Genomic DNA, 12,465 nt, shown 5'->3' on the forward strand with positions numbered 1-12,465 from the left:
GGTAACCCATTCCAGTGCTTCACCACCCTCCTAGTGAAAAAGTTTTTCCTAATATCCAACCTAAACCTCCCCAGCTGCAATTTGAGACCACTAATCCTTGTTCTGTCATCTGCTACCACTGAGAACAGTCTAGATCCATCCTCTTTGGAACCCCCCTTCAGGTAGTTGAAAGCAACTATCAAATCCCCCCTCCTTCTTCTCTTCTGCAGACTAAAGAATCCCAGTTCCCTCAGCCTCTCCTCATAAGTCATGTGCTCCAGCCCCTAATCATTTTTATTGCCCTCTGCTGGACTCTTTGAACTTACAAATGTAGAATTATGTACCAAAAAACCTGCATTCAAAAATAAAACAATGTAAAACTTTAGAGCCTACAAGTCCACTCAGTCCTACTTCTTGTTCAGCCAATTGCTCAGACAAACCAAGTCTTTTTACATTTGGAGGAGATAATGATGCCCACTTCTTGTTTACGGTGTCACCTAAAAGTGAGAACAGGCATTTGCATGGCACTGTTGTAGCCGGCATTGCAAGATATTTACATGCCAGATGCGCTAAAGATTCATATGTCCCTTGATGCCAAACACAACATTCCAGAGGACATGCGTCCATGCTGATGATGGGTTCTGCTCAATAACAATCCAGAGCAGCGTGGACCGACGCATGTTCATTATCCTGAGTCAGATGCCACCAGCAGAAGGTTGATTTTCTTTTTCGGTGGTTTGGGTTCTGTAGTTTCTGCATCAGAGTGTTACTCTTTTAAGACTTCTGAAAGCATGCTCCAGACCTCATCTCTTTCAGATTTTGGAAGGAACTTCAGATTCTTTAACCTTGGGTCGAGTGCTGTAGATATCTTTAGAAATCTGATATTGGAACCTTCTTTGTATTTTGTCAGATCTGCAGTGAAAGTGTTCTTAAATCAAATAACATGTGCTGGATTGTCATCCGAGACTACCATAACACAAAATATATGGCAGATTGCAGGTAAAGCCATGGAGTAGGAGACATACAATTCTCTTCCAAGGAGTTCAGTCACAAATTTAATTAACGCCTTTTTTTTAAGAAGAATCATCAGCATGGAAGCCTGTCTTCTGAAATGGTGGTTGAAGCATAGAATAGAATTATAGAATCATAGAATATCAGGGCTGGAAGGGACCTCAGGAGGTCATCTAGTCCAACCCCCTGCTCAAAGCAGGAAAGCATGAAAGGCATACAAATGTTTAGCAAATCTGGAACGTAAATACCTCGCAATGCCAGCTACAAAAGTGCCATGCGAATGCCTGTTCTCACTTTCAGGTGACATTGTAAATACAAAGTGAGCAGTATTATGACCTGTAAATGTAAATAAATTGGTTTCTCTTAGCAATTGGCTGAACAAGAAGTAGGACTGAGTGGACTTGTAAGCCCTACAGTTTTACATTGTTTTGTTATGGAGTGCAGTTATGTAAGAAAAAAAAATCTACATTTGTAAGTTACACTTTCACGATAAAGCGATTGCACTACAGTACTACTATGAGGTGACTTGAAAAATACTATATCTTTTGTCATTTTTACAGAGCAAATATTTGTAATCAAAAGTTATATAAAGTGAGCACTGTACACTTTGTATTTTGTTTTAATTGAACTCAATATATTTGAAAATGTAGAAAACATCCAACATATTTAATACAGTTCAATTGATAATCTATTGTTTAACAGTCCGATTAAAACTGCGATTAATCGTGATAACTTTTTTTTAGTTAATTGCATGTTAACTGCGATCAATCGACACCCCTAGTTTTTACATATCACATATATAGAGATGGGAATAGTTTGACAAGCAGCAACAATCCTACTTATGTACCAAGATTGGGTATAAACTTTCCTAAAGATCAGGAGTGTTTGGGTCTCTTTGGTGGGACCCATCTTAGTTACGTACAATGCAGAAATGAGGCTATATAAGCAGTTCAGCACAGTCCAATGGATTTCCCCAACTTGGGAGACAGAAGACTGGAACTCTATTTCTGACAATCTAATTGAGTTCCTGTGTGACCCTGGCCAAGTGCATTAACCTCTGTCTGCTTCAGTTTCCCCATCTGCATGGTCTGAATAATGATGCCTGCCCACCTTTGTAAATCACTTTGAAATCTCTGGCTTTAAAGCATTCTGTAATGCTTAGTATATGTCACATACATTTTATGTAAGAAACATACACTTGAAAGGTGCATGAGTAAGGCTCAGCTTTTGTCATGGATATTTTTAGTAAAAATCAAAGACAAGTCACAAGCTTCCGTGAATTTTTGTTTATTGCCTGTGACCTGTCCATGATTTTTACTAAAAATATCCATGACAAAATGGGGAGGGAGGAGGGTCCAGCACCCATAGCGGCTGGGCTGTTGCAGGGTGCAATCCCTGCCCTGGCGGCTGAGCAGATGAGAGGGGCTCCCGCTGCCCCCCTAGGCTGGACTGCTGTGGGGGGGCTCCTGCCACCCGCTGCAGCTGGACTGCCGCAGGGAGCCACCCGCCATGGCTGGGCTGCTCCGGGGCCCCTTGCCCTTCCCCCGCCGCCAGCCGTGTCTAGGCTGCCGCGGGGCCTCCCTGCCCTCTGCCCACCATGTCTGGGCTGCCGTGGGGCCTCCTGCCCTCCTGATGCATCTGGGCTACTGCGGGGGCCTCCGCCTGCTGCGTTTGGGCTGCCACGGGGCCCCCTGCCCTCTCCCCCACTGCCCACTGTGGCCAAGGAGCTCTGGGGTCACCCAGTAGCGGCTAGGAGCTACTGGTGGCCTCTGCCTGCAGCAGCTAAGAGCTGCAGGGTTGCCTGCTGACAGCAGTCCAGCCCTGGGGCAGAAAATGTCACAGAGGTCTCTGGAAGTCCTGGAATCCGTGACTTTTGTGACTCTGTGATATAATCGTAGCCCTATGCATGAGGCATGCTTGAAGGACTAAAATGAGAGATGAAAAGAAGAGAATCAAAAAAGAAGGGAAGTAAAGAAAAGAGAAAGGAACAGAAGTAGTAAGATTGCTAGTACATCCATTGGTAAATAAGCTGTTCCATGTCTGAACCAGAATTACTTAGTACATTACTGAAGTCTGATTGGCTGACATACCTTATTAAATGATTACCTTACTTTTTTTAGGTTATCTTTGACCCATATAATACACTCTGTGCTGTGCAGTCTGCTAGATGAAATTTCACTGTGCACTGTTTTCTTCTGATACTTTGATATGTCTTCCTCCAGTGAATCAGCTCCTGCAGCTATCAACCTTTCCCTCTCATCTGTCTCTGCAGTACAGTAAAGGCTCCATCTCAGATACCCAGAATCTCATATTTCATAGACAGAAAAAATATGTAAAATACAATCTGCCATGCCAGAGAAATATAAATATCATGACATTCATTATTCTGTTACATTTAATATTCTATATTTAATAAAATATATTTTATATGTTATATTTTGCTGTATTATAATTATAGAGAGCTGTTTATCTGTAGATGTCCAAGTACTCAATAAAGCTAAGTAAGCATTATTATTTCCACTGTAAGGTTACATTAGTCAGTGGCAGAGTGAGGAATACAGCCCATCTCTTCTGAGTCCCAATCTGATGCCCTATGCACTAGACCTCCCTCTTCCTTATATCATCAAGTTTTTATAGTGCCAATAATCATAGCACCCAAGAGTTTCCCAGTGAAGGGGAACATAGTTAACATGCATGGTGGGCTTCATGAAAGTTTTGTTGTTCTGCCTTCTATGGTTAAAGGAGACTCTGCTAAAGGAATGTATGTGTTGAAATCATTATGCTGGTTATAGTGGAAAACCTTTGTCAAAGAGTAGGGTCTTGCAGCATGCCCTGAAGGGTTGTCAGTCTCTAGGTTAGTACCATTTTCTTCTGAGAGCTCATTCTGTGACATACATTCAAACCCCAGTATCAGTGGAATACTTTTTTTATCATAAGTGTAGGCCAGTGGGCAAATATTTCTTCTTTGGGCTTATTAGCTCAGAGTTATTATTTATCTCAATTTCAGCAAATGTAAGTACAGGAACAGTACAAAAAGCCTATTTTAAAAGTATATTTACCGATAAATTCTGGAATGCTGTATTGTAAACATATGTGCTTTCTACAAGGATATAAAATAACCAAGTTTTGCAATATAAAGGAATGTTAATGAGAGAGATTTACTCGGTAAATTATTCCCTTTTTCCCAACAAAAAAACCTTGACTTTCTGTTGCTCATTATCATCTGTTTGAGAACTTAATTCCTTTACATAAGTCTCATTTTCCAACAAGCAACCCAGAAGGTTTGCACAATGTGGTTTTCTCCGGTAATCTGTTCAAGATGCTTAGAGTCATCTTTGGTATTTTCTTGCTGCACAAATGGACACTGCTATGATGCAGGTTTGATGGAGGATGATTAAGTTGTAGGGTTTGTCTACATGACAGAGCAGAGCGTGCTAGAGGGGTGTGAATGATAAAGTGCACTAACTTGTTGCATACTAACTGGCCTGTGGAGACCCTTTTGGCGTGCACTAAATGTTCCCTACTGCTTGTTGACATGGTGCTGTTTAACACCTGGTAGATGATCTAATACTAGGTTTAAGATGCCCAATCCCTCAACAGGAAAGCTACCCTTGGGAATTGTTATTGTTGTTTATTATTTGTACTGTGGTAATGCCCAGAAAGCCCAATTAGGATCAAAGCCGCATTACACTAGACATTATACAAACATATAGGAGAAACACGGTATTGCGCCATGGCCCTAACACTAAAATCTTACAATGTAGCGCCTGGATCCTGCACCGGGCACTGGACAAATGGACCCCTGTGCCCATATGGACTCAGATGGAGGATCAGGACCTAACTTAAGACAAGATGCAAAAATATGTATAACAATAGGAGGGAATGGGGAAAGGAAAGATGAGAGTATCAGCGATAGGAACGTGAGGTTTTACAGAGTACCCATTGCAGAATTTGATGGTTACAGAAGTATGCTAGCAGTTTGCTTTTGACTTCTTTACCAAGTCTCCATCATATACTCATGACTGAAATGGAACAGGTAATTCATATTCTTCCTGCATGAGTTTTTGGTTAAGCAGTACCATTTTGGCTCTCTGTTTATTAACTTGGGCTCCACCTCACTTCTCCTTTTGCATTGACCCTTTGCTAGCATTTATCTGTTTGAATGTTATGGGTATGGGAAGGTTATTATGTTTTCATAGTATTGACATATATATATTGCCTTGTATGTCGTGGCTTGAGCTGGGATACTTTCTCAATAACACTTCATGATTTAAAGTGGCTTATCAAGACAACAAAGTGAATTGGGGCAGAGATAAAAACAGAGCCCATTAGTACTTCCTCTCAGTCACGCAATTTGAGGGGTTTTTCCTTCAAAGAAAGGCAGAAAAAGAAAATATATAAATTAACATTAAAAGATGAAGTTCATAGACCAGATAAAGCTATATTGTAACAGTGCCTGTCATATATACATATAACTGTAACTGAGAAATGGCAGAGCATTCAGAGCTGAGGCCAAAATTGAGTTCTGAGTGCACCCCATCATGCCCACATATTTTGCTAATAGTAATTTATTTGGGTCCTCAGAAACTGGGGTTGTCTTATATACAGTTCTGGGGGCATGTTGTATCACTGATCTACTGCACTCAGATCTTCCTATTGAAACCAAAGGTAAGTTCTGTGTAAAAACTGATAACAGGATATATTCCTGTATGAGCAGCAGAGACCAAGACAGAATAAGGATGGGATTTTACTCATACCTCTGAATTTCCTGGCTTTGTTTGTTTTGCAGAAATCCCTTAAAATAATTGTAACTCTTTGTGTTGGAAAGCTTACTCCATTTACATGAAGTTCTATTTGCAAATGTGTAGTCTAGAAATCCATAAACTGCAAGTATTCACTTGTGGGCCATTAGGATATTATTTGCTCTTCTTCACAAATGTCATAAATGGGTGTATGGTTTGATAGCTCTAAGTGACAGCAAAATATTTTTGTAGGATAGGGTACAGCCATCTCATTGTAATTAAACCAGTCTGAAATAAGGCCAAAGACATCAGTGTATTTATGCCATGTGTTCTGCACTCTCCTTTCAAGTTACTTTATTAACATAGGGATGTCTTTAATTATGCAGAACTACAAATGCATTATTGATATTTTATAAACGTTAACTACTGGTGTATCTAATGAAGCAGGAAGAAAACATGCTTTCTTGTTGTTTGTCAAGACTCACAAAATGCTAAGAATTTTAGATACTATCATAACATTGTATAAAGTGCAGGGGATTGGAGGCTTAGGACCAACTGGCTTGGCAGTATATATCCAGTGATTTCACAGGTTGATTTAATTCCCAATGTTGGGTTTCACACATTTTCACCCTTAAGGCTTCTGCTTGGTGCCATGGTATCACCCATAAGAGCTCCAGAATATTATTTATTTATTTGTATTGCAGTAACACCTGGAAACACCAACCTGGATCAGAAGCCCATTATGCTGTGTGCAGGATAAACATTCAGTGATGGAAGAACTGGCTAGCATATCTCAAGGTCATTAATGACTCTCACAGACAACTCACAATTAGGATGTGCAAACGTACTTTGTCTGATTTCAAACGTATTCAAACATCAGGGGCTCAAAAGTCCCACCTGAATGTTACTGAATTCACATTCTGCTTAGGAGAGACTTGAAGGGATAGGGGAATGAGAAGAGAGGTGGCAGAAAGCAAAAAAAAAAAAAAAAAAAAAAAAAATCGAATCCACACCACCTCCCAACATCAACATACACCCCTTATAAAGGGCACTTGTTACTTCCCAGATTTACCAAAACAGACAATAGACCCCAGTTAAACAAGCCCCAAGTGAAGTTGTGGCTTCATTAAACTGAGCACCAGACATAACATTTTGCGTTAGTCTCTGGTACAGTGAGTCATGGAAATACTGGCTGTAGCTCAAGCAGTTTAGCTCTATTAATTCTGTTCACTATCATGGCATTATTGAAATGAACTCTCATCATCACTGCGACTTCACTATTGAAAAGTGGAGATAATGCGAGAGAGAGACAAGGTGGGTGAGGTATTATTGGACCAAATTCTGACCAACCTGATTGCTTTCTATGATGAGATAACTGGCTCTATGGATATGGGGAAAGCAGTGGATGTGATATATCTTAACTTTAGCAAAGCTTTTGATATGGTCTCCCACAGTATTCTTGCCAGCAAGTTAAAAAAGTATGGATTGGATGAATGCACTATAAGATGGAGAGAAAGCTGGCTAGATTGTCAGCTCAATGTCTAGTTGGCAGCCAGTATCAAGCGGAGTGCCCCAGGGGTCGGTCCTGGGGCCGGTTTTGTTCAACATCTTTGTTAATGATCTGGATGATGGGATGAATTGCACCCTCAGCAAGTTCACAGATGACACTATGCTGGGGGGAGGGGGAGGGTCCAGAGTGACCTAGACAAATTGGAGGGTTGGGCCAAAAGAAATCTGATATGGTTCAGCGAGGACAAGTGCAGAGTCCTGCACTTAGGAAGGAAGAATCCCATGCACTGCTACAGGCTGGGGACCGACTGGCTAAGCAGCAGTTCTGCAGAAAAGGACCCGGGCCTTACAGTGGATGAGAAGCTGGATATGAGTCAGCAATGTGCCCTTGTTGCCAAGAAGGCCAACGGCATATTGGGCTGTATTAGTAGGAGTATTGCCAGCAGATCGAGGGAAGTGATTATTCCCCTCTATTCGACACTGGTGAGGCCACACCTGGAGTATTGTGTCCAGTTTTGGCCCCCCCACTACAGAAGAGATGTGGACAAACTGGAAAGAGTTCAGCGGAGGGCAACAAAAATTATTAGGGGACTGGGACACATGACTTATGAAGAGAGGCTGAGGGAACTGGGGTTATTTAGTCTGCAGAAGAGAAGAGTGAGGGGGGATTTGATAGCAGCCTTCAAATACCTGAAGGGGGTTCCACAGAGGATAGAGCTAGGCTGTTCTCAGTGGTGACAGATGACAGAACAAGAAGCAATAGTCTCAAGTTGCAGTGTGGGAGGTCTAGGTTGGATATTAGGAAACACTATTTCACTAGGAGGGTGCTGAAGCACTGGAATGGGTTACCTAGGGAGGTGGTGGAATCTTCATCCTCAGAGGCTTTTAAGGCCCGACTTGACGAAGCCCTGGCTGGGATGATTTAGTTGGTGTTGCTCCTGCTTTGAGCAGGGGATTGGACTATATGACCTCCTGAGGTCTCTTCTTCTGCTCTGGGTAGCTTGAAAGCTTGTCTTTTGCACCAACTGAAGTTGGGCTAGTAAAAGACATCACCTCACCTGCCTTATCTGTCTCATATTCAGGAACACAGCTACAACAACAGAGATAATACATGTCGGACAAAATTCAGCTCTGGTTGTCATTAAGGTCTGTGAGAGTTGAACTTATTTGAACCAGCGCTATATTTGGACTGTTGTTTCCTACTGGAGTTCTTTACAGACATGGGACTCTTTCAACATTTGTTCATATTTCATGAGCAGCTTTTGCCTTTTTGTGTAACTAACTCATTCTGCTTATTCTCCTCTTCACTATCATTCATTTCCTTAGTGTTCTACTGGTCCTAGTAGTATTCATAAGAACAGCCGCATCTGAGGATAAGTCCTTGTAATATCATTCCTAATCCCCTACTCTGTTTCTGTTTGCTAAACAACACATGAGTTATGCTGTCAACTATCGCCATTGGGTTTAATCAGTCAATCAATCAACTGTATTGAGGCTGCTGATAGAGAAGCCAAAAAGCTACACAGGAGTCAGGAAGGGAGTAGAAATCAATCTGCCAACAATGCAAAAGTAGAATCAGACAGGTGGCAGATCTTGGTATAATATTTTTATCCCACCACTATGAGATAATCAGGCCAGAGTGTAGCACCCAGGGGATGGAGCAGCACTGTGGGTATAAATGGATGGGGACTTAAAGCAATCCCTAAACATGCTTGTTTTATATAGGTTTCAGAGTAGCAGCCGTGTAGTCTGTATCTGCAAAAAGAACAGGAGTACTTGTGGCACCATTACAATCTACATATCACACCGACTATGCTGAGAGACTGTCACACACTCTCAAAGAAACTGCGAAACCACCTGATCAGCATCCTATACAGCAAACAGGGAAAGATTAAGAATGAGCTCTCAGAACTGGATACTCTCATAAGAAACCAACCTTCCACACAAACTTCCTCATGGATAGACTTTACAAAAACTAGACAAACCATTTACAAGACAAACTTTGCCTCTCTACAAAGGAAAAAGGACACTAAACTATCTAAACTGCTACATGCCACAAGCAGCCACAACAGTAGTTCCCTTAACCCACCCAGCAATATTGTTAATCTTTCCAGCCATACTCTTAGCCCAGCAGAAGAGTCTGTCCTATCTCGGGGCCTCTCCTTTTGTCCCTCCAGACCCATGAATATTTAATTTGTTAGTCTCTAAGGTGCCACAAGTACTCCTGTTCTTTTTGTTTTATATAGAGGCCTTTTCATTCACTCTCAGCTGGAGGTAATATAAAATAAGCTGGCAAAGAATGATTTGGTTCTAATTCACCTGATTTTTTACAGACTTTACCTACTTCTAACCCAAAACTGTAAAATTGTTCTTTGGCACAATATAGGTCAAACTCCAACATGCCCAAAGGCATATTCCATACTTGCTCTAAAGTTGAGTAGCGTGTTGGTAAATTTGGTAAATATATCTTTGTTACCTGCAAGTGCCTATGTTCAGTTTGTTTGTGTTTTAATCAGATTTGCTTGATAGAATTTTTGTCTAGTTATATGACAATTCATGGACTCTGTGTGGAAATATAAATCTGTAGTACTGTAAATCAAGTAGAGAGTGCTGCAGAATAAAGGATCGTGCCTAGTTGAGCTTGAAGTACAGTAGTAGCGCAGAATCTTTTTTACGTTATTTTCATTCTGCAATGCACAATTAAAAGAGAATCTCTAATCTGACAGGAGACTATAGTTTGGAGTTTCTTCTGGACCTTTTTTTATGGGAAGGTCCAATGAGTCAACAGAGTAATAGTATTGCAAAAAAAGAGCACATCATTCTGGAATGTATCAGCAGGAGTGTTGTGAACAAGACATGTAAAGTAATTCTTCCACTCTACTCCCCTGCGGATAAGGCCTCAACTGGAGTATTGTGTTCAGTTCTGGGCACCACATTTCAGGAAAGATGTGGACAAATTGCAGAAAGTCCAGAGAAAAGCAACAAAAATAATTAAAGGTCTATAATACAACCTATGAGGAAAGATTGAAAAAATTGAGTTTGTTTAGTCTAGAGAAGAGAAGACTGGAGGTGGACATAATAAAATTCATAGTACAATTCGTAGTACCATTGAAGGAGGAGGATGAAAAATTGTTCTCCTTAACATCTGAGGATAGGACAAAAAGCAATGGGCTTAAATTGCAGCAAGGGAAGTTGGACATTAGGAAGCAACAGAGAACATTAGGAATCTGTAAAAAGCAACAGAGGGTCCTGTGGCACCTTTAAGACTAACAGAAGTATTGGGAGCATAAGCTTTCGTGGGTAAGAACCTCACTTCTTCAGATGCAAGACAAGAAGTGAGGTTCTTATCCACGAAAGCTTATGCTCCCAATACTTCTGTTAGTCTTAAAGGTGCCACAGGACCCTCTGTTGCTTTTTACAGATTCAGACTAACACGGCTACCCCTCTGATACTGGACATTAGGAAAAAATTTCTAACTGTCAGGGTAGTTAAGCACTGGAACAAATTGCCTAGGGAGGTTGTGGAATCTCCATGATTGGAGGTTTCTAAGACAGGTTGGACAAACACATGTCAAGGATGGTCTAGTTGTTACTTAGGCCTGCCTTGAGTGCAGGGAACTGACTAGATGACCTATTGAGTCCTTCCAGTCCTATAATTCTATGATTGTTTAGTAAGGCTGAAACTAATACCCAAAAAGAGGAAAGGATAAACCTTGGTAAAGCTCTGAATCTATTTGCAGGCTTGGCAACGCTCACCAGTTTTGCCACCAGTTTGAGGAGCAATGTGCCTTGTCGCTTGTATTGTATAGTCCAGTTGAGGGAGAAAGTGAATAACCCAAACCCAGCTCCATCACTAAAATCTGTAGAATTTGAGAACATTGAGAGAGAGAATTGACCATGATGGAAAAGTTTAGGTACTCTGAAAATCCAAAAAGAAAGAAAGGAATTAAAAATAATTTTATAAGGGATCTAGATTTTCAAATTTTAAACTTAGCTTATTATCTTTTTTTTTTTTAAACAGGAAGATACCAGTCATATCCAGGGTCCTAGAAAACTCTAAACAGAAAATTTTGGAGTTTCGGAGAGAGCCTCAAATTGGCATAATATGTAATGAGAGTAAGTAATTCCTTCCCCAGAATACCCCCATAACATTAAACAAACAAACAAAAAGACTTGATACATTGCTAGAAGAAAAATAGGAACACTTTCTCACAAATAAAATTAGATGTTTTTCTGATTTTTTTTCCTTTTAAATTTTTTTGGTCAAAATTGTTAATTTCAAAAAAAAAAAAAAAAAAAAAAGATCAGCTTGAATAACTACCATACAACACCATCCTTTTATATTTGTGCAGTAGTTCTCTTTAGTGGTGACAATGTTACTTACTAGTAGTGTAATTCAAGTACTGTATAATTAAAAAACCTGCCACACCTCTCTCTTGAAAACATAGTTCAAACTGTGATTAAAACTCAGACACAGTGGAATAACTGAATATCCCTTTCAAGCAAAACCTTCACACGAACTGTTGCTGAACAATAGAGGAAGATAAAATGAGGATCCCAGACTTAATGGTTACAGAATCAGAGGAAAAGCACAGGAGTTTGACTTCTTTGCTGGTGCATCTTGTGGGAGAAAGAGCATTTGGAGGTATATAAAACATTTTCCTTTGAAAATGGGGTTGAAAGAAATAATCTGGATGTGGTTTATCAGAAGTGTGATTAATGCTGTACCCCAAGAAACAGAATAACATGTGGAAGGCATCAGTCCTTCACTTGTGTCTAGCAACACTCTGAGACAATATAGATCAATATGCAACACAGCTTAAAATTAAAATTAAAACATGCTTGTCTCCAAACATGTTTAAAATATTGTTCTGTCTAGTAATATGAATGAGCTCTGCATACATTTTAACTGTGTCACCTAACCATGGTTCACCTCCTTCTAGAACACTGACAATGTTCATTTGTGTAACTCAAATACACTATTTGTGCATAGTAAGAGCAAAAGAAGGACCCATAATGGTTACCGGCATCACAATACAAGTGGCCTGTGCCATGCAGGTGATCAGCCTATTTGGTCACAATGGTCCTTTCTGGCTTTAAAATGTATGCGTTAAAATGAAAGTGGACTGACTAATAAACTGATTGCAACTTCAAATTTATGTTAAACAAGCTTCACACACAGAGCAACAGACTTGATTTACCATTCATTTTTAACTGGTGCTTAT

The sequence above is a fragment of the Malaclemys terrapin genome, chromosome 8 (genome assembly GCF_027887155.1).
Source record: "Malaclemys terrapin pileata isolate rMalTer1 chromosome 8, rMalTer1.hap1, whole genome shotgun sequence".
NCBI lineage: Eukaryota > Metazoa > Chordata > Testudines > Emydidae > Malaclemys > Malaclemys terrapin.